Source organism: Gorilla gorilla, chromosome 2 (genome assembly GCF_029281585.2).
Source record: "Gorilla gorilla gorilla isolate KB3781 chromosome 2, NHGRI_mGorGor1-v2.1_pri, whole genome shotgun sequence".
Classification (NCBI taxonomy): Eukaryota; Metazoa; Chordata; class Mammalia; order Primates; family Hominidae; genus Gorilla; species Gorilla gorilla.
Window position 1 is genome coordinate 30,542,994 of NC_086017.1, and position 23,261 is coordinate 30,566,254.

Here is a 23,261-nt window from a genome sequence, read left to right on the forward strand (position 1 = left end):
ACATGGTAAATAGACCCACTCAGTTGATATATTTGAGGCATCTGTAACTTTGACATTTGAATTGTTATTGAAAACCTTTCCTCCCCCAACTTTATATAAATAGGAAAAAAAATTCTATTTGCTATTAGGGAAGTTGAAATGGCCAAAGGAAGTGACTACAAACAGATTCACTTTGTCCTTGTTGATACAGGTTCACCAGAAGGAGCATTTGTGTTTAAAAGCCTTTATGAAATATTTATAAGGGAATATTTTGAATTAGATGGCCAAGAACTGTGTGTGGGAATGTTTGAATACAGGTACCTTGATCTATTAGCTCTGGTCCCATCTCTAGACATCTTGCTCTGAAAGGGTATTGTCAGGTCGCCTGTTTATGCCTGTGGCTCTTGCCCTAATTTAAACAAAGAGAAGTCATTTGTAATTTTGTTTCTGAAATCTATTTTTCCCCCTCAGATTTCTAGAAATCAGGCAGTTTTCTTCTAATACCTTCTAGATATTAGATAGATAATAGCATGGTGAAAATTGGTAGCAAAAAGTGAACAGATCAGAATGTAAATCTTGGAGTGAGCCTAGAATGACATTTTGAGGGACTAGGGTCTTTTCATCCATAAATCTTCCATGCTTAAGGTTCCTTGAAGTTTCCTTCAGCTGGTTGAAAGACCTTGCCATATTGTGCCATACCATCTTCCCACAGATGAGTTTCTCCATCAGGAAATCCTCCACAATTAACTTTCTCAGCATTTCAGAACCGGAGCTCATCAGAGAACACTGGTAGCTAGGCCTCTGCAGACCACTACTTAATTTTCTCAACATTTGGGTTTCTTAGTTTCCTCCTACTATCAGAAAAAAAAAAAAAGATTATGGATTACTGATTGTCTGGAGGTGAGGCCTTGGGTGAGAACAAGGAGTACTTGTGAGAGCAATGAAAACCTTTTAAAGCAATTCTGTGGCTTACAGTTTTATTAATAAATAAGATTACTCTGGTTGCTCTATGGAGGTGGATGTGAAAGGATCACAATGCATGTTGGGAGATGTGCTAAACCTTTGCAGTTGTCCAGGTGAGAGATAACACTGGACAAGGATAATGATAGTGGAATAGAAAAAAAATTTGAGAAATATTTTGGAAGTAAAACAAACAGAACCTAATGAATTTGATAACATGTATGAGAAAGAGTGAAATTGAAGATGGCACCTAGGTTTTTGACTTAAGCAACGGATGGTTCATGGTGCCATTTATTCACATAAGTAACCCTAGGAAGAAACAAATTTTAAAAGGAGAAATTTAAAATTTGAGTTTTAGATGTATTAATTTTGACAAGCCTGTAAGTCATGAAAAATATGCAGTTAGATATATGTCTGGAGTGCAGGGGAGATAATTACTGCATTTTGACAGGGTAATATGCTGTCTCCCATATAACTTTTTATTACTCTTTTTGTGAATGAGAGTTTTTAAGAGGGAAATTTGGATCTTTAATTCAACCTTCCTTTACCTTTCTGCTCACATAAACAGCATCAAAAACAGAAATTCTTCTCTGATTGGAATTGGTGTTCATGTTCCATTGATGATAGCAATATGTTTGTTTTCATGGTAAATGGGGTGTCTATCTGGTTATCTCAGATCAGAAGACTCCTTTATAGTTTAATCTCAAAGCTGAAAAAAGATTAATGGGAAATGTCATAGTGATACATCCCGTGCTTAGAATCCAATAATTTCATTTTAATCAGTTGCACATTATTGGTAACACTGAATCATAACTTTGCTTGCTTTTCAAAGATACCATGACCTTGCATAGCCGTATGAAGTGAATTAAAAAATCTGGATCTATTTAGTACATTTTATTAGAACTATTGATGTTTTTTATTTTCTCTCTCTCAAGAGAAACGTGATGCCTTTAAATTATCAACAAACTGTCACACAGCAAAATAAAACAAAAGAAAACAACTTTACTTAAGGGATTGTCTAAGAATCAGACAGCCTTGCACAGCATAATGAGTATCTCTGCCTCCAGAATACTGTATTAAACTGGAGGGGTATAAAAGAACCTGACTTTTACCACTTTGCATTTTCTTTATTCTTAAAATCCAACCCGTATTTTGGGAGGTGGGATTTCATATTGACAGTTAAATATGAAGTCCTAATTCATTTTGGATAATTTGGAAATGAAATTGAAAAATACCTTTTGCTAACAGATAATTTACACCACAAGATTTACTTTACATAATATATCTTTATGAGAACTTCCGAATTCAGAAGAAAAGATATTCAGTATCTTCTACTGCATAATATGTCATCTCTGAATATTTTCTTTAATGTGTTTTGAGTTTTTTAGGCTTGGAAGGATTATTACTGTAAAAGTAATTTTAACATTCCTTTGATAAAATGCAAAGAAAAAGAGAACAATCAGTCTATTGTCAGAATACATAATCATATGGTTCAGGTTAGAGAAAAAAAAGGAGCTTGACATTCAAGCAACTGGAAATTATCTTAGAACTCAATTAGCCTAGCATTCGCATTTTTCAAACAGCAAGTTTTTGTGTGTTTTAAACAAGTGACACACTGTCCCTGCTATTTTGATATATATTATTTGAAGCGCTGGCTACTTTTTATCAAAAAGAAGAATCTAACTTATTTGGATAGAAGTTTTCCAATTTGATAGAAACAGCTTGGATGGAAACAGATCTTGGCTGAATCTGAAAACTGCAAGTTAAGTATAACCTATATAAAGACTTGAAGTAACTTGGTTTTTCCTCAACCATTTTTACTTGTCAATAGTATTTTGAAATTTACTATCAATACTAATAATAATACTTTGTTTTGGAGAGGGAAATTCAACTGTTATTCTGGATCTAAGTGGGCAAAAATCTTCAGCTTTCTTGTGGGTAGAAATGCCGAACATGAGTTCTACATGTCTTAAGTCACTAAGACTTAGGCTGATTCTCTGCATTTTGCCCAGCCTTGGGGCTCTTGCCTTTGGTTAATGTCAAATTAACACATTTGTCAATTATCAAATTTGATTTTTGAGTATGTTGGTGAGACGGAAAAGGAAATGTATAATTTTAACAGAGTCCAATTTATTTTCTAAAAGGCTGTGCTAAAGTGCTTTGGGTTCAACTTCAGGAGTAACTGTTTGAAGTCTGCTCTTGCTACACATTAGCTGTGTGATATTGGGCAAGTTATTTAACCCTTTGAGACTCAGTTTCCTCATCTGTAAAACAATACCCATTTTATAAGGCTGATGAAATAAAAAAAGTGCCAGGAATAGTGCAAGCATCTAAGAAATAGTTGTGGTAATTACTATATTTAATTTAATAATAGTTATAATAATACTGTTATTATTATTATTATTATGTTTCCAGCTTGCCCAAACTGCTTATTGATTTTTCACTAACTCAAGCTAAATTACTAAAAAGAGTGTGTTCAGGAGAAAACGTAAATGTTGTTCAGCTGAAGATGGTATATGTCAGCCAGGCTAATGAACTTATTCTTCCAAAGTTTTTTTTTTTTTAAGTATTTTGAAATTGAATTTATAAGATTGTAAAGTGAGAAAGGCTTATTGCTCATGTTGTCCAAATGCTTATATACAACTAAAGAATTTGAGTTATGGCTTCCTCACATTCACGTAGCTACTTAAGAGCAGAGCTATTATGCAAGCTTTCCGATTTCCAGTCAAGTCTTCATTGGTTATTACGTGCTGCTTCATAAAGTCTGAAGTGACTTGAGAAATAGGTTAACCCAAGAATGTGTGAATTTCTAAGTTTGACCTGCTCAACTAATTCAGGTCACATATATAGTTGTCCCTCGGTATTTGTGGGGGATTGGTTCCAGGACCCCCACATATTCCAAAATCCATGAATACTCAGTTCCTTATAAAAAATGTTGTAGTGTTTGGATATAACTTACACATATCCCCCCCAATACTTTAAATAATTTTTAGATTACTTATAATACCTCATACAGTATAAATGCTGTAAAAATTGTTATGTTGTAATTGTTTAGGGAATAATGACAAGAAAAAAAAGCCTGTATGTGTTCAGTACAGATGTGACCATCTATTTTTTTTCTGAATATTTTCAATCTCCTCTTAGTTGAATCCATGAATGTGAAACACACAAATATGAAGGGCCATCTGTAATGTCCTTCAGAAGAAAATTAGCTTGAGTACTCATTTGCCAGATTACCAGAAATCAAGTAATTCCCTCATAGGGCTCACTTTTCCCCACTTGAAAATCCAAGAACCCCAGGAATCTATGTGGTATAAAAGAAAGAGGGCTGTATCTACCCACTTATTTGAGCAGAACAGAGAGAACTTAGAATTGCATCAATCTGAATTGCCCTTGCTTCCTACTACCAAATAGAGCTTGTGCAGATAGACTGTGATGCAGTCTAACACAGGCTGCTTGTTCTCGACTGGTCCAGAATCCCCAAGAGAGGACCATTCAAGGTTAAACATCTTTTAGAGAGCATCATCTTATTCTCTTGGTTCTGAGTTAGGCTCAGGGGATCCTTATGTCTAAAGATGGCAGTTCTTCATGCTTAACTTTCTTTGTTCCTCCAGCAGTCATTCTCCGTGACGCTAGCTGTTCCAACGGCATAGCTTTCCTTTCCCTCTCTAAGATCCATGCAGCAGAAGTTCACCATTTTCTCTTTTCAATCCCCAAAACAAAATAGTGTGTTATATGCTTCTGAGACAGTAGAGCTATCCATTTATGCCTCAGTTGCTAGCTACATCAACGGTCTCCAAGGAGCTCTGCTTGATTTTATCTTTGGAGAGGAGACCAGTGTCAGAGAACCAACTTCCTCTAGAGATAAAGGTGAATTTCTGGCAGCCCTCCTCAAAGTAGGGGAAGAGTGAAAGACATTCAACTTGGCAATTGAAGACTCTATTAATATTTTTTGAATGAATAAGTTAAAAAAAGTAGATGTGAAAATCTATATCAGATCATCCAAGTGATAGGGTTATAAAACCTGAAATTTTATTGTACTTACTATACATATTTATAATTTCATGTGTAGCTTATATAATTTTATATTTATAATTTTTGTCTTAAATCTTTGGTTAATCTCTAAGCATGGGAGAGATTTTTGAGTAAATCTGCAGTATGATCCATTTCTAAACTAAATTTCTAACTATATATTCTAAATGTTAACGTGTAGTGTATGCATACATATTTTATAAACATATACTATACTATTTGGATTTAATAATATTTTAGAAGTTTTGTTTTTATTTTGGCCACATTTACAAAAATGTAAGTACAAATTTAAAATAAGTTTGTGTTTGCCCATTATCCAGCCACAACTTTAAAGCATGCCATACTTGATAAGTTTCTAGATGTGTTTTAATGGCAGAGTCTCATCTATGCAGCCAATCTGGATGATAAAGCAACGCCTATTTCAAGTGTTTGGCCTATAAAGAGAATAAAGTGGATGGCTGTGGGTCACACCTAGCCACGTCATTTAATTCTCTTGCCAGACAAGATTGGGAATTGCCTGGAGGAGGTGTTATGTTCTCTCTGGAACTATCCTTCCCTAGAAAAGAATGTGGCTGTTTGAAAAATCTATTCCAAGTGGGAAGCTACATCAATGGAGAACTGCTGTTGTTATTATTTAGTTAGTGTCTGGACTTGGCATTTGAGGTGAGATGCACGTGCTAATTGTCTCAAAATGGATGGAAAGGAGCCTTGAATATTTCCACATGCCTTCCTTGACCAAAGGTGCTTTCACAGAGTTGATAAATATTTGCTCAGTATCAATTTGAAGCTCAGAAACTCACAAACAAATATGTTCCTCTAAAGGGCAGAAGCAAACTTTCTGTGGGAACAGGCCAATATTCCAAACATGTGACATCAGCTTTTGGTGTGAGATTTTAGTTCCAGACCCTTGGAGTCTCTTCAGTAAACTTTAGCGTGCTCAGGAGAGTTTCCTATACATATGTTTCAAATGGTTTTCAAAATATATTTTTTAAAATACCCTGAAAATTTCAGGAATATCTTGATTTTGAAGAAGATAAATCTGTTAAGTAGGGGATAAAACAGAATATAGTAATGATTTAGAGAGTTACTTAGTACTATAAATACTTCTGAAGACTTTTTTTAATGGAAAAGAAATTGAGGAAACAGTACTAATTATATCTTCCAACATCTGGACTGGGAAATTAAGTCAATGCCTAATTGCAGACCTAGTGATTATTCTAACTCCAGATTCTTATAAGCATGTCTGCATATGCTGGTTCTAAGTCTTACAGTTGAGATACAAAGGAAAATGAGGAGGAGGGGGCTTCTCATGGGTCTCCAGTCCAGCATTTTATTAGAGCTCTGCATTGATTGCCTGTTGTGCAAACACTACACAAGTGGTATTTTATTGTCATTCTGCTATTGTGTTCACACTTTCTTTGGAAGTATTCTTCTGGGAAAGGTATGCTTTGGTTTCAGGATAGGATTTAGTCATTTATGAGTCCTTTGACTTTTCTTAATACTAAGTTTCACTCTTAATCACTAATATTAATGCATTTTTTATTCATCTATCCTTTCCTGTCATCTCCACATATTAAGATCTCATTTTTTTCTCACATTTTTAGTGTCTGCTTTCAAATTGGAGTATCTTCCCTGTCTTCTAACATTTGAAGGTTTCTCCGTCTTGGAAAAACAAACAAACAAAAAACAAACCCATTGCCTTCTATTTGACCTTGATATCCTTCCTTTGGACACTCATATTTCTTTTGTTTCTTAACCACGCTTTTCAGACAGGATTTCTCTAATGATGATCCCATGCCTTACCACTTGCTTTATCTGGTTATCACTTAATTGAATCCTAAAACACCTGCAAATTGATTTTTTGATGTAGTGCAAGAGGTGTATAGGAGAAATGAAAGATGTCCTACCAGATAGTTCAAAGGTGAGCAGCTGGCAAAGGCAGACTTTACATCCTCTGGGACATCACTACCCAGTATGGTAGCCACTAGCCTCATGTGGCTATTGAACAACAGAAGTATGACTAATGTGACTGAGGAGGTGTATTTTAAATTTTACTGCATTTTAATTAATTTAAATTTAATTTTAGAAATTGATGTCTACTTCAGTTATTGGAATACTTTTAAGTCTGTTAAGAACAAAGTATGTCAATCTACTTTTTCAACAATAAATTTTATGAAATCTAAATATAGAACAAGTATTTTTGTTAAAATTTTTGCATCCAAATTGGGATGCGCTGTAACTGTAAAATACATACCAGATTTCAAAGACTTAGTACTAAAAGAGAGAATATAAAATATCTCATTAATAATATTTCTAGGCTGGGCACAGTGGCTCATGCCTGTAAAGTCAGCACTTTGGGAGGCTGAGGCGGGCGGATCACCTGAGTGATAGAAGGAGTGATAGAAGGAGTTCGAGACCAGCCTGGCCGACATGGTGAAACCCCGCATCTACTAAAAGTACAAAAAAATTAGCCAGACCTGGTGGCAGGCACCTGTAATCCCAGCTATTTGAGAAGCTGAGGCAGGAGAATCGCTTGAACTCAGGAGGCGGAGGTTGCAATGAGCCGACACCATGCCATTGCACTCCAGCCTGGGCAACAAGAATGAAACACCATCTCAATAATAATAATAATAATAATAATAAATATTTCTAAAAATTTTGGTTACAGGTTAAATTTATAATATTTTGGATATAGTGGGTTAAGTAGAATATATTATTAAATTAATTTTACCTCTTCATTTTTGCCTTTTTAATGCAGCTACTGAAAAATTTAAAATTATGTATACACTTTGTATTATATTTCTATTAGATAGTGCTGCTCTGGAAACTCAAAAAGAACTGACTTCTAAGTTTTGGCTGGGGCTGGAGTTGCTAACTGCTACTCATGAGAAAATAATGAGTACTCAGCTACTGGTCTCTGCGGTGGAAGTAAAGGGACTGGTGAGAAAATTAGAGTCTGACCCAGGTGATAGGAAGCTACACTGAAAATACATGTAGGGCAAAGATTAAACTAAAAGGAGTACTCGGTGAGAAGCTCTGCACACAATGAGGAACGGTGGCCAGCTGTTCTGAATGGATTCGTTTAGCTATGAAGCAAATGGGTTACTGGAAATTATATAAATTTCATGAATCAGGAACAAAGTTAGCAGTTGTGACAAAGCACGGGGATTCTCTCTCATTTGTTATTAACCAAAGCAAAAATTTCAAGGTGCTGAACCAGAAATTACCATTATAAACTTAATTTGCCCCCTTGCTGGTGGCCTAAGACAGTATCTATTGTAATTCTAGGTAAAAAGCAATTTGAAGGGGTGTTCTATACTTTGGCATAGGAAACCCATTCCCTGTCAAGGTAAGGGCTAAAGCATTCAATTATTTTTTTCTTGTATATTTAGTTTGACTTGACAATTCATTAAGATATTCCACATCTGTATTACTCAATGTGAATATTCTATTTTTAGACATTGGGAAAACTGAGTAGAGGTGGTACAACTCACCTAGAAGCAATATTTGTGAAACCCCAAATGCCCTTGGCATAGATAATTATTTTGCCCTAAAATAATGATTATGAGTATGGTTCTATGGGGAAAAACTGGGAACTCCCAATTTTCTTCCCACTTTCTGTTGTATCCTCAATAGCACCTGGACTGGGATTTCCAAAGGTGAGTTCTAGGATTAAGAGGTGATGGTTGTCCCAGGATTAAGGGCTTTGTTTGAGAACCATAATGATCCCATCCGTTTAAATAGCTTGAACCTTTCTGGTCCTTTGCCAGCTATTGTCTTTTTCTTATAAGAAGAAGGGAATAAACTTTTAATGTGCACATGCTAGCCTCTGAAATCTGAGGCCTGCCTTTCCTCCTTACTAGATGCGTGTATGACTTTAAACACAGCACTTAGACATCTCGATCTTCAATTTCTTCATGTGGAAAAGATGAATTATATTAACATTATGTCATGAGGTTTTCTAGGGATTAATGAGATAATGTCTGCAAACTCTTTATCACAATGCTTGGTATATAGTAAGAGCTTCACAGGTGTGAACTTTTGCAATTAGTATCTATTAAACACTCTGTTGGATAAATTACTTTTTAATCTTCTTTAATCTCTATAACCATTTGCTGAGGTAAGGATTTTTATCCCTCTTTCATACATGAGAAAATAGAGGTTTAGAGAAGAGATAAACTAATTTGCCTGAGATTGCTACATTTGAAGGCATGATCCAGAAGCGTAAGAGACTTAAGAGCACAGACTGAACTCCGTGCTGTGTTGGAGAAGGTTATAGGGACTTTCTCTACCTCTATGTCTACGTCTATAAAAATGAGGAGAATAATTATACCTATGCCTAATATTTTTAAGAAGTTAAATAAGTTAATATTTATGAACATTTAAAATCGTGCCTGGAATGCACTAAGTGCTACATGTAATTTCTTATATAAAATATTATGTTTACTTCTATCTCTGACTTTAAAGAGTAAAATTGCCTAGGTTCTTGCTAAAGATTTCTTTCAGTTGTAGGTAAGAATTGCAGGTGTTTCAGAGACAAAGAATCCCTCTGTCATTCTGTTATAGCTCAAATCTGGTTAAAGCCACTTTGTGCACTCTCATTTTTATAATGATGCAAGTGAACAATAGTAACTCTATTTTTTGGTTCTCAAGCAGTGACAGCCTTTTGTAGACCATTGTAAGCCTAGGATCATACCTCTTTCGTATTTCTTCTGCAAAATGCCAGCCTTCCCCTGTGGCTGGGATTCTTACTCCATATGACTGACATCTAACACATGTTCTGCTGCCAAATGCTCGCTTTTCCTTTGGCTGAGTGTCTGGGTTTGGCACGAGTTTTCATTTCACTTGAGAGATGTGGTGTCAATCAAGGCTGCATTGCTGGGTGAGATAAGTGGGCAGAGAACACATTTTAGAAGTCAGTTCATAAAGCTTTGGGATTATAACTGGGTTGGGAGATTTAGCAGAGAGATCTCAGGTTTCCTTTGCTCTATGCTACACCACTAGAATGTATTGCAGGGAGGTTTTTTTGTTTTGTTTGTTTTGTCTTTCTTTTTTTTTTTGCCTGATAAATGTAGCCTTTTTGAAGGTCAAATTCTTGTATGTATATTCAGCCAGACTTGTCATAGGAAGGGGACCAAAATGATATATATAATTTCTATACTACACTTACTTTGAGAAAATTTTTTTGTAGATTACGATAATTCTAATACTTGATGCTTGTGTTTCTAGCATTCTTTTAATGGAAGGATATGGAAAAAACAAGATTAATAGTCAAATAATTACAAGGAGATTGAATGTTAAGCCCGTGAACATTTCAACCAATGATTTTTAAAAAATTTAAAAGGCAGCCCTCAGACTTTCTACATGTTTGAATGAACTCATCAGTATTTGATTAGGTCAGACTTCAGATATTTTTGAATGAACTTATCAAAATTCTGCTTTAAGAGACATATTTCCATACCACGGAGGGGCTGACAAACTATATCTTGATGGCCAAAACTGGACTGATGCCTTTTTTTTGTAAATAAAGTTTTATTGAAACATAGCAACACATTTATTTAGAAATTGTCTATGGTTGCTTTCACATTGCAAGGGCAGAGTTGAGTTATCAAAGAGATAATATGGCTTGCTAAGACAAAAAAAGTTGCTCTCTGGCCCTTTATGTGTACTCAATTAAGCCCTAAGCAATATGTAAACAAATGAGCATGGCACTGTTCCAATAAAACTTTATTTACAAAAATTGGAAGTTTGCCAGATGTGGCATGTGGCTACAGATTGTGGACCCCTGGTAAAGTGGAAATAGAAGGCATTTCAGAATCAGACACCAGTTATGTGACTTGAGAAACAATACTTAATCTCTCTGTACCTCAGTTTGCACATGTGTAAAGCAGGGATGTCAATGCCTATCTCATATGATTTTTGTGAGAATAAAATAAGAAAACATATGATCAGGAACTAGCACATGTGAGATACTCTAAATGTATGTTAGTGCCTTTTTATTTAACGCTTCATGCCACAGGCTATCTGCAACTTAGAATTACATAAAATGTAGGACAATATCAGCTTCTCCAAACACCAGGGGAGGTTTGTCTCAGAAAAGTGGGGATAAATAGAAGATTTATTTTTTTAAGCATGATTTATTTTATTTAAGAACTTTTGTTTGACTTATATGAACATATATTGGAAAAGGAAGAGAAGAATTATGTTTAAAAGCCATATTATTTTGACATCACAGACTTCTCCAATTCTAATTTAATCCTAAATTTTGGGAAATATACCAAGTGTTTTGGAAAAATACCACGCTCTTAAAATACTCAAGAATTTAACGTAGCTTTACATTGTCTTTCCTGATTCTCAATGTTTGAAATATCTCTGCTACATCACTGAGCCAGCTATTCCCTACAATCACTTTAAAGAAGCAAGCATCCAAGCCCAAAAGCTGAAAAAGCACCGTATGCATGTTTTAAAACAGTGAAAAATGAAAGTGTCATAAGCAAAGTGATGTCTTTGGGCCATGGCAGGAATGTTGATGCTGAGAATCATCTATCACAAAACTCTGAATGTGGGATTGTGGAATATTTTGGTTAGATGAGGCTTAAAAATAATAATAATAAAAGAAGAATAAACATCCCTTGCTTTTATTAATAATCTACTTATTTTTTCCTCTAAGTCTAGTACAATCTACTTTCTTTACTTCCATAAAATCAAAAGCATCTGATGTAAAAATAAAAATTACATTGGAGCATCACTAGACAGATGGGAACTTCTGAGACATACTTGTGCTTCAGGGTTAGCTAAAACCTTTGCTCAGTTGTAAAAATTGCATAAGAAACCTAACTCTACTGGTCCTCCATTTTCTTCAGGTTTAGTGGGAATAAAATGCTCACCAACAGTGTTATTATAGATATTAATTATATTGTGAATATAAATGGCTACATGGTGGTGTACTTGATCCTCCATAAGTCTAATTCCTTCCTCTATATTATTTTACACTAAAGGGTATAGAGCATAATCGTAAAGCTGGGATTTGGGAACAAACAGAAAGTATACAACGGTGTGATGGGGGCAACTGAAGCTTTAGGTCAGACAGTAAGCATCTTCTTTTTTTTTTCTGTCCTGCATTTTTTTATTATTATTATTATACTTTAAGTTCTAGGGTACATGTGCACAACGTGCAGGTTTGTTACATAGGTATACATGTCCCATGTTGGTTTGCTGCACCCATCAACTCATCATTTACATTAGGTACTTCTCCTAATGCTATCCCTCCCCCAGCCCCCACCCTCCAACAGGCCCCAGTGTATGATATTCCTTGCCCTGTGTCCAGGTTTTCTCATTGTTCAATTTCCACCTGTGAGTGAGAACATGTGATGTTTGGTTTTCTGTCTTTGTGATAGTTTGCTGAGAATGATGGTTTCCAGCTTCATCTACGTCCCTGCAAAGGACATGAACTCATCCTTTTTTATGACTGCATAGTATTCCATGGTTTATATGTGCCACATATTCTTAATCCAGTCTATCATTGATGGACATTTGGATTGGTTCCAATTCTTTGCTATTGTGAATAGTGCCGCAATAAACATATGTGTGCATGTGTCTTTATCATAGAATGATTTATAATTCTTTGGGTATCTACCCAGTAATGGGATTGCTGGGTCAAATGGTATTTCTAGTCTAGATACTTGAGGAACTTCCCCACTGTCTTCCCCAATGGTTGAACTAATTTACGCTCCCACCAACAGTGCAAAAGTGTTCTGATTGCTCTACATCCTCTCCGGCATCTGTTGTTTCCTGACTTTTTAATGATTGCCATTCTAACTGGCGTGAGATGGTATCTCATTGTGGTTTTGATTTGCATTTCTCTGATGAACAGTGATGATGAGCATTTTTTCATGTGTCTGTTGGCTGCATAAATGTCTTCTTTTGAGAAGTGTCTGTTCATATCCTTTGCCCACTTTTTGATGGGGTTGTTTGTTTTTTTTCTTGTACATTTGTTTAAGTTCTTTGTAGATTCTGGATATTAACCCTTTGTCAGATGGGTAGATTGCAGAAATTTTCTCCCATTCTGTAGGTTGCCTGTTCACTTTGATGTTTCTTTTGCTGTGCAGAAGCTCTTTAGTTTGATTAGATCCCATTTGTCCATTTTGGCTTTTGTTGCCATTGCTTTTGGTGTTTTAGTCATGAAGTCCTTGCCCATGCCTATGTCCTGAATGGTATTGCCTAGGTTTTCTCCTAGGGTTTTTATGGTTTTAGGTGTAACATTTAAGTCTTTAATCCATCTTGAATTAATTTTTGTATAAGGCGTAAGCAAGGGGTCCAGTAAGTATCTTCTTATTCATTTTGCTCAAAGTTTTAGTTAGAAAGTTGAGTAGCACAATTTAGAAACAATTCAAAACACTTTCATATGGAAACAGATAAAATCTTCCTTTGGAAATTCATGTGAAATAAATGGAAGCTTGAAAGATAATGTTTAAATACCAAGTAAATTTAATGGATTATTTAAAAGTGGTAAACAGACACCTGTGTTGATAAAGTCCTGTGTGGAATTGGTATGAAAGGCCCTGAGAGAAAGAATGTGACATTTAGAGATTCAAGATAAAAATTTGACCCCTGGTTCTACTGGCTTCTTATTTTGAACCATTGAATAAATTTCTTAATCTCTTTGTCTCTCAGTTTCTGCATCTGTAAAATACGAATCATGCACATCTGATGGTAGCTTGTGATAATTAGGATTACATAAAAATGTAACCAGAGAGAATTTATGAGAGTTTGTGAACAGTAAACTAGTCTAAAGATGTAAGTTTTGTTGCTATGGTGTGTCGAAGCCTCCACTGTGCCAATAAAATGGACTAAGATGTCAAGCTCAAGGGAAGCCTTTCTTCGAGTCTGATCTCTGCTTGAAATCATATGTTTTTGCCTTACTTTAAACACCTAAAGTGTTTTTTAGCTGAGTAGGGATCAAATTAAACCTCTTCTGATTTCTATATCTGTAAATTGAAGAAAATAGGAATTACCTAAATGATTGTTCTGAGAATAAAAAGGAGATAATGCATATAAAATTATCCTACAGGGGCTTACATATTGGACTCTCAAAACTGTAAATCCTTCCTTTTTATCCCTGTCTATCCTTAACTTATCTCTTGCAAGTTTCTTTTAACTTGAAAAAAGTTCTGAAGCCTAAATTCTGATTTTGGCTGTAGCCCTGGAAACTTGTTTCTGAGTGGCAAGGCTTTAAAAACATCTTCTTGTTTAAGATTGTATATTCACCAATTACTTTGGAGAATTTTCTCTGATTAGCTTTTTCATGAAGATGTAGAATAAGGGGATTATAGGAAGACCACTGAACAATTCAACACAAACCCTTTATATTGTTAAGAAATTATTTTTCTCTGCTTGGGCTCTCAGTATTTGATGCTTACTTACATTGTGCCTGTTTACAAGTTATTAGCTGTTTTTTTGGTTTGTTTTTTAACACATCAATACTTTTTAGCATTCTTCAATCTAGAATTTGTACATTTACCAATTAATAAAATATCTTCAATTGTTCTTTTTTTTATTTTTGAGACAGGATCTCACTCTGTCACCCAGGCTGGAGTGCAGTGGCACGATCTTGGCTTACTGCAACCTCTGCCTCCCAGGTTCAAGCAATTCCCCTGCCTCAGCCTCCTAAGTAGCTGGGATTACAGGCATCTGCCACCATGCCTGACTAATTTTGAATTTTTAGTAGAGACAGGGTTTTGCCCTGTTGGCCAGGCTGGTCTTGAACACCTGATCTCAAGTGATCTGCCCACCTCAGCCTCCCAAAGTGCTGGGATCACAAGTGTGAGCCATTGTGCCTGGTCTTCAATTGTTTGTTAACTTATATTACATTAGGACTGGAGTTTAAATTTGTAAACAACATCTGCTAACTTTTTGCAAGTCCAGCTAGATTATAAACTTCTTAGATTTTTGTATCAAGCACACATGTCAGTTAAAGAGGTTTGGCAATAGTGCCAACTATGCATATTTATAGAAATTTTTTTTTTTTTTTAGTTCTGGCTAAAATTTATTGCTTTTTACTAGATGCTAGGTCCTCTAGTAAGTACATTTCTTGTATTTTGTTATTTGGTTCCTCACAGTAACCACAGAATAGAAAAGATTTTGTAACATTTTCTTTACAGCTTTACCAAAGAAAACTAAGGTTCAGAAAAGCTATGTTAAGGACAAAAAAACAAAAAAAAAAAAAAAAGAAAGAAAGAAAACACTTGCATACAGTCATGCAGTCACTCAGAAAGTAAATTATGTATCAGTTAAAGTGGGTGACCAAAATTTATAGCTGTTGTCTGGTCCTACTTTTGGCTAAAGTCTTCAATAGCCTACATTATACTTCCTCTTCCTGCCTCAAAAAATTGTTTAATTTGAAATATGGAAAACCAGATCAATCCAACCCATTCTTCGTAAAAGCAAGACACCAATCTGAGCTCCAAGATTTTACGAATAATCATATCTACTCAGTCTGTGTTACAGCAAAGGGTGGGAGCTATGCTCTACATTTCTCCTAGTATTTACACTGAAGTCCTGTAAAGACTGAGGTGACCACACTACTCCAGGTACTAAAATGTGAAAGAAACTCTGTGTTGATCTCAGGGTCCCTGTCTTCCTGCACAAAGTCTCTCAATGCTGGCTTCTTAAAGAGACAGGGGGAGAAAAGATGTTAAAGTGTTTCTCTATACACTCACCAATTATTACCTTTCTATGTCAGGTTTAGTAAAGCATATTAACAAGAGCAAAATTCATACCTTTTGATGTACAGATCAATGAGTTTTAACAAACATATACAAGCTATACAATTGTTTTGCAACACCACTATCAGAATTTAGAATGTAGAATATTCCCACTGGCTCCTAAAGTTTCCTTCACTTCTGTAATCAGTCCCCATATTCAATCCCAACCCAGGAAACTACCGATCTGATATCTGACCCTAGAATTTTGCTTGTGAAAATGCCATATAAATAGAGTCATAAAGTGTGCAGTCTTTTGTGTCTTTCCTTTTTCATTTAGCAAAATCCTTTTGAGATCAATTTGCTGCATGTTTTCTGTAGTTCTTTGCTTTTATTGCACAGTTTTATTCCATTGCATAGGTGTAAAACTATTCATATTTATCCATTCATTAATTGATAGGTGTTTGAGTTTTACTTTTTAGTGATAATGAAAAAAGCTGCTATAAACTTTTATGTACAGGCATTTGTGAAGCCATATGATAATACATAGGAGTGGGAGTGCTGGGTAATAAGGTAAATGTGTGTTTAACTTTAAAAGAAATTGTCAGTTTCCTAAAGTGACTATATCATTTTGCCTTCCCACAAGCAATGAATAAAAACTACTTTGTTCACATTCTCATTAGCACTTATTATTGTCAGTTTTTCGTTTTCGTTGTTTTGTAGCCATTTTAATAGGTATAGGGTGGTAATTCATTGTAGTTTAGATTTGCATTCTCATAATAATGTGGAACATCTTATGTGATTATTTGCTTTTACATCTCTTCTTTGCTAAAATGTCCATTTTTTATTCATTTATTTTTGTTGCTGTTATTATTTGTTGTGAGAGTTGGCTTTTTATTAGATATGTTTGTTAAAAATGTTTTCTCACAGTTCATAACTTTTCTTTTCCCTTATGGTATGTTTCAAAATGCAAACATTTTTTATTCTTAATTTTGATAGTGTACCATACGTTGAGATTGTATTGAATTTATAAATCAATTTGGGGGAGAATTGATATACCAATAACATTTGTTGCTCAGATTGATAAGCCTGGTATATCTCACAATTTATTTGGGTTTCCTTTGGTTTCTCTCTCAACATTTTGCAATTTTCAGTATATAAATTTAACACATTTATTTTGTTTATCCTTGAACATTATTTTTCGTGGTATTCTAAATGATTCTGGTTTTAAGTTTCAATTTCTAATTGTTCATTTATAATATACAATGGTACAATCAATTTTTATATATTAAACCTGTATCCTGCTAAACTTACTTAATTTTAATAGCTGTTGTTTTTGAGATTCTTTGAGATTTTCTTCCTAAATAATTATGTTGTCAGAAAATAGAGACAGTTTTAATTCTTCCTTTCCATTTAAAGACTTTTGTATCTTTGTCTTGACTTATTGCATTGGCTAGGATCTCAGTATGAGATAGGATTAGACAGAAAAGAGTGGACATATTTGACTTGTTATCATGGAAATAATTCAATCTTTCATCATTAAGTATAAAGTTAGCTGTGGATTTTATGTAATGCCTTTTATTAGTTTAAGTTCCTTTCTGATTCTCCTTTACTGAGGGTTTTCATCATGAATGGATATAGAGTTTTGTTGAATAATTTGAGATAATCAAATGGTTATTCTATTATATTCTGTTCCTAGGGTGAATTATACTTGTTAATTTTCCAATATTGTGTCTCACTTGGTCATGGTGTATTTTTTTTATATATTGCAAAATCTGATTTGCTAATCTTTTATTAAATATTTGTATGTGTCTTTAATGAGTATTGGTCTATAGTTTTCTTTCCTTGTGTTATCTTGGCCTGTTTTTAGTGTTAGAGTAATGATGGCCTTATAAAATGAGTTGAAGGTGTTTTATACTTTAAAGCAATACTAGAAAAGTTAAGATGGAACTTAACAAACCTGCTTGATTTTCCTTTTTTCATTTAGTTTGTTCATTCATTTGGTTGGTTTTTGTTGTTACTACCTTTCTGTCACTATCTAGATTATAAACCAGGAGAGGAAACAGAAGGTAAGAACAAGAAGGTCTTTGTAAGATAATTAATAATTGGCATGACAAACATCTCTGAGCAACTAGTATGTTTGTAACAGTATCAGAAGAAAAGCTAAAAAGAGAACTGAATGATTTTTGATATTAAAGAAGCGAAGATGCATAGATTTTAATGAATCTATATTTTTGCTTTAGCAGTACACTGATGTAGGACTTTAAAGGTTTTATTGAGACCACTAACAATAAAGATTACATTAGTGAAAAGTAGACATAACTCATTGAATAGGATGTGAGGATGTGTTAATAGTAAAATAGTGTCTCTCTGTTTCTAATTTGCATCATTCTTTGTTATAACAATTCAGGAAGGTTCAATCTTGGAAAAGTTTCAGGCTTGTCTATTACCTAATATCAGGAAATCCTTTGAAATATTGTGACAATATTGCTTTCAAATTAAAAAAAAAATATGGTCCTCAGGAATTGAATTGTTTTTCAAAGACTTCTAAGTTGGTTGCATTTAATCAATTTATTTATTTATTATCATTTATCCATTTAGAATGGCTCAATAAACATTAATTGAACAAATACTGTGTTCCTATAATTGTATAAGTTTTGTCCTCAAGGAATTTATTTCCTAGAGGGCAGATAAAGAAAAAATAAAACAAAACAAAAAACATATTTGTAATAGAGGTAGGCGTAAGGTGATATGAAAGGACGTTAAAAGGGGACCTAATTTTGCTTGAGACAAGCTATCAAAAAGGAGGTATGATAGATGGATTGCAAAAAAAAAAAGATGCCTAATTTTCTACCCTTCTTATATGCACATACTTTGCAATGTAACTTTGCAGCTGCTCCTATTAAAAAGTAAAGTCTTATATTGTTACCTTTCTAATCTGGCTAGCCTTATAGCTTGTTTTGGCTAATAAGGAGTTACAGAAATGATCATATGCCAGTTGCAAGAGTAGGCTTCAAAGGGCCTTGCATGCTTCCACTTTCTTTTTGTTGGAATTTTGATTCTGACATATGAACGAGCCAGAGGTAGCTTGCTGAAGGGTGAGAGGCATACATCTAGTCACTTCTGTTGTCATAGCCCACAGCTAGCCAGCCTGCACAAAAAAACTGCAGATGCTCAAGAAAGCTCAGCTGAGAAAAGATGAACCATCTAGATGAGCCCAGCCTATAGTAACAACCCACAGACTAATGGGCTGTTGTTAAACACACCGAATTTTCAGGAAGTATACTATATAGCAATAGTTAACTGATAAGAGAAGCTTATACATGAGCTGAGTCTGAAAAATATATAGGACTTCATATTTTCTTGTACAATGTGTTATAAATATGTTAGACTCCCAAACTAGCCATGAGACACTAACCTATAGGGTACTTGAGAAATGAAACTACTTCTGCTTTTCATATTAATTCTATGAAAAAATCCTCAGGGTTTCAAACTCAGATGCCAAAATCCATTTTTCCAATGATGTAGGCCAAGTAGCAGAATGAAAGTATGTCATAGCCCTGCCCCCTTCTTTTGGGAACTTCAGCGTTCCTGAGCATTGAGGAGAAAATACTTGGAGATAGGAGATAAAATAAGGATAAAATAAATGGGAGAAAGTAACTTGGCATTACAAAAGGCAATGGGGAGGGTCTCCAGGCATCCGCCAAGGAGAGGAAAGAGTGGGGAGAACTTCTGCAGTCATTGGAAGAAAGTATATCTCTGGGAACTATGGCCATTTATATATAAGGGTAATTTAGAAGTTGGTGCCAGGTGCTGATAAGTGAATGAAAATAAATAAAACAAGGTCGGTGGTTTACAGTGTTGTGAAAATGATGTTCTGTTATATGAGGTGGTTGGTGAAGTCCCCTCTGATAAGGTGTTATTTGAGCAGAGATTTACGAAAAGGAAGGAGCAAGCATTTCAATATCTAGGGGAGAGCATTTTAGGCGGAGATATCCTGAAGTGAAGGCTCTGAGGCAGTAGCATGCTTGGCTTATTTGAGGAGCATAAAAGACAGCTGGGCTGGAGCTGAAGGAGAGAGGAGGAAGTGGCAGTAGATAAGATCAGAGAGACATGAGGGGCCAGATCATGCAAGGCCTTGTAGGCCTTAGTATGGACTGAAATTATACTCTGAATGAGACTGGAAGTCTTTGAAGACTTTCAAGCAAAGGAATACATGAACTCACTTACATTTTAAAAGGATCAATCTTCCTGCTGTGAAAAGATAGACTAGCAGACAATGATAGAAACAGGGAGATAAGTTAGGAGACTATTACAGTAGTCCAGGCTAGATAAGTTAGGAGGCTATTACACTAGTCCAGGCTAGATATGACAGTGATGCAGGCCCGGAAAGAAGTGATGAGAAATGCTTAGTCTCTGTATTTATTTAAAAAGTAGAACCAACAAGATCCACAGATAATTTGACATGGAGTGGGAGAGATGGAGATGTAAAAGATGACTCTAAGGTTTAGGGACCCATAAAGTAGAAAAGAGGAGTTACTAATTACTGAAATGGAACTGACTGAGGGAGGGGCAGGTTTCTGGAGAGGACTTCACGTGTTTAGTTTTGAATATGTTAGGACTGAGATGTCAGTTAGATCTCCAGGGCTGTTGTATATCTAAGTATGGGAAGAAAGGGACAAATTGGATGGGATTTATAAATTTGGGAGTCAACAGCGTATAGATTGTATTCAGGAAGAGGGAAACAATTAACATAAATCTCAATAAGAGCCTAAATAGTCCTTCATTCATTCCTTGTGCTCTGAGATTCAGGTTATGGATGAAAATTCCTGGTGATTTCCTTCTCTAAAGGAAATCTTTCTCAGAAAGAGGTGAGGGTGACTTAAACCAGAATGATAGCCTTTGTTTCTCTTCATGAGCTTAGTTTCCTGTGTGGATTAGCAAAGTCATTCCATGACTTTGGGCTTGCTTTCAGCCTGCAGTACAGATGCCTCTGGGAGTTGTTGTGAATCTCGGTTTATTAATATTTGCAAAAGTGCTTTCAGGGCCTTTGTTGAAAGACATTGTAGAGGAGCAGAGGGTTATTATTAAGGATGACATTTGCTCATTGTGATTAAAAATGACAAAATGAAATTCCAAGTGCAGAAGTCAACACTGCAATTTAATGTACAAAGGTGTCTTTGTACATCAACATCCAGCCAAATAAGGTCCATCTGTATTACAAAGATTTTTCTAGTTGCTTTCAAATGAGGATTGGTTTTCAAGTGGGGATTCAATGTAAGCAGACGTCATCAGAGGCCAAAAATATACCGTTTCAGCTAATTGCATCTGTTTGCACAATGTTTTGTTTTTTATTCACCCCCTCCTTAATTTATCATGGACTGCAAATGGAGCCAGAGAACTGTGCATTGAGATCATGTCCAAATGGTTTTATTTACCATTGCACACAGAATTTTATTGGGCTATAAAATAAATGGATTTCCTTTGAAGCAATTAGAACAGTCCCTTCTTAGGCCACTGGGCAAATTAACCCATACCTGTGGGCCCTTCTGTGGAAGAAGCCTGCATTATGCAGAGAAGGAATGGGGTAGGAGCTCAAGGAGAATGGTGGGAAGTTGCTATCCATATTTTTGTTACTTTCTTTGAAAATATATTTGTGACCCACAAGCTAAACCAGATGCAGCCTATATTTTAATAAAAAAACAGACTCAAGGCTGGACATGGTGGCTCATGCCTGTAATCCTAGCACTTTGGGAGGGTGAGGCAGGAGGATCTCTTGAGCCCGGGAGTTTGAGACCAGCCTGGGCAACATAGGGAGACTGTCTCTAAAAAACAAACAACAACAACAAAACAGACTCAAACACTTGGGCTTAGAAAGGTACTTGGCTGACAATATGCTTGAGGCAAAATTAAACATGGATGAGACTGGGGAGAGAAAGAGAAGACTTCCTAGAAAATTCATTTTGTTGAATTTTAATTCTCTTTACCTTTCTTTAACCTGGTAAGGCAAATTATCCAATATGATATAATACACAGTTTGGCATAAATGCAAAATGCTAGAAAGCACTATGGCAGTGTTTCTGAACTTTCCACCACTCCTTTCAGCATCACCACTGAATAGCCAATTAACTTGATAAAGTTTTTTCACTGTATTGCTCTTGGCTCAAATCAGTTGTGTAAACAGTGGCTTTAGAGTGCAACCCTTCTTCCCTTAGTTTCACTTGGAGACCACCTCAATACATATGAAGAGCACAGCAAAAGCTGGAGATAGAAACCGCCATTCTTTACCTACACACATACGCATGAGGAGATGAATCCATGAGTCTTCCCAGTAACTTCTAAACCTCTCAGTCAGATCAAGAATTAGAAACAAAGAGTTTTCAGAGATCTGAGAAGGAGGTTGGAAAACAGGTTTCTTTGGAGACAGCGTATTGCTGAGTCTATTGTTCCCACCAACACTTGGGAAGAGCACAGTCCTGCCACTTTGGAATTATATGTTTAGTGAGGGGGTCCTAAAAGAGTCAGTTGCTCAAAGAGTATGGGCATGTATCACCTCCAATTGCCGAATTTATGCCTCAAAGGACAAAAACAGGTCATGGACTGGGACCTGACTGTATCCAAGATCTCTAGAGGAGATTGTAGGATTTGGCAGAGGTTCCAGGAGACTACTGCTGTATTGGAATTGTCCTGACTTCCCTGAGTATGTTTGTGCTAAAGATGTTTAAGCATTTTTAAAGATTATGTAGACCATGGAATGTGGGGGATAACATAAAATGATTGTATTCAATTTCATTATACTAGGGTAGACTTAGAGGGTTAAGGAGACTTCAGCTTTAGTTGAATGATGGAAATAATCCACCAACAATTAGCTGGTGTTTATTCAGTATCTTACACATTCCAGATATGCTTTAATGGCAAAAACAACTTTTAGATGCAATCTACCTACTGTCTCTTCTATTCCTGCAAAGGAGAAGCTCTGATATGGGTTGAAGACAAATGAACCCTCATTATACAAGTAGGTTACACTCTTAGAGGGTAAAGTTATCAATCCATGGGAGTGAAAATATTATAAATGGTAGTAATGTTGGGCAAATGTTCTCTTTAGTGTGCTGTCTCTTAATTTTTATTGTGCTCTTGAATTTTAACTTTCTTCTCTTGTGCAAGACCTTGATGTACCTTCTGATTCTGAGTTGCTTCCATTGCTTGGAAGGATTATAAAAATAGGAAACTCCCACTAAAAAGGGAGAAATGAAACCAGTAGCAAAGACCAGATTCTGAGATGAATGTGTGTCTTAGTCTGTTTTGTGCTGCTATAATAGAATACTACAGACTGGACAATTTGTAATGAACAGAAACTTATTTTTCACAGTCTGGAGGCTGCGAAGTCCAAGGTCAAGAAGATAGCATTTGACAGTGGCCTTCTTTGTGTGTTATAACAGGATGGAAGACATCACATGGCAGAAGGGCAGAGAGAGAGAGAGAGAGAAAGAGAGAGAGAGAATGAACCCACTCTCATTCATGAGGGTAGGAAGCTCTCATGTCCTAAACACCTCTTAAATGTTCCATCTCTTAATACTGTTACAGTGACAA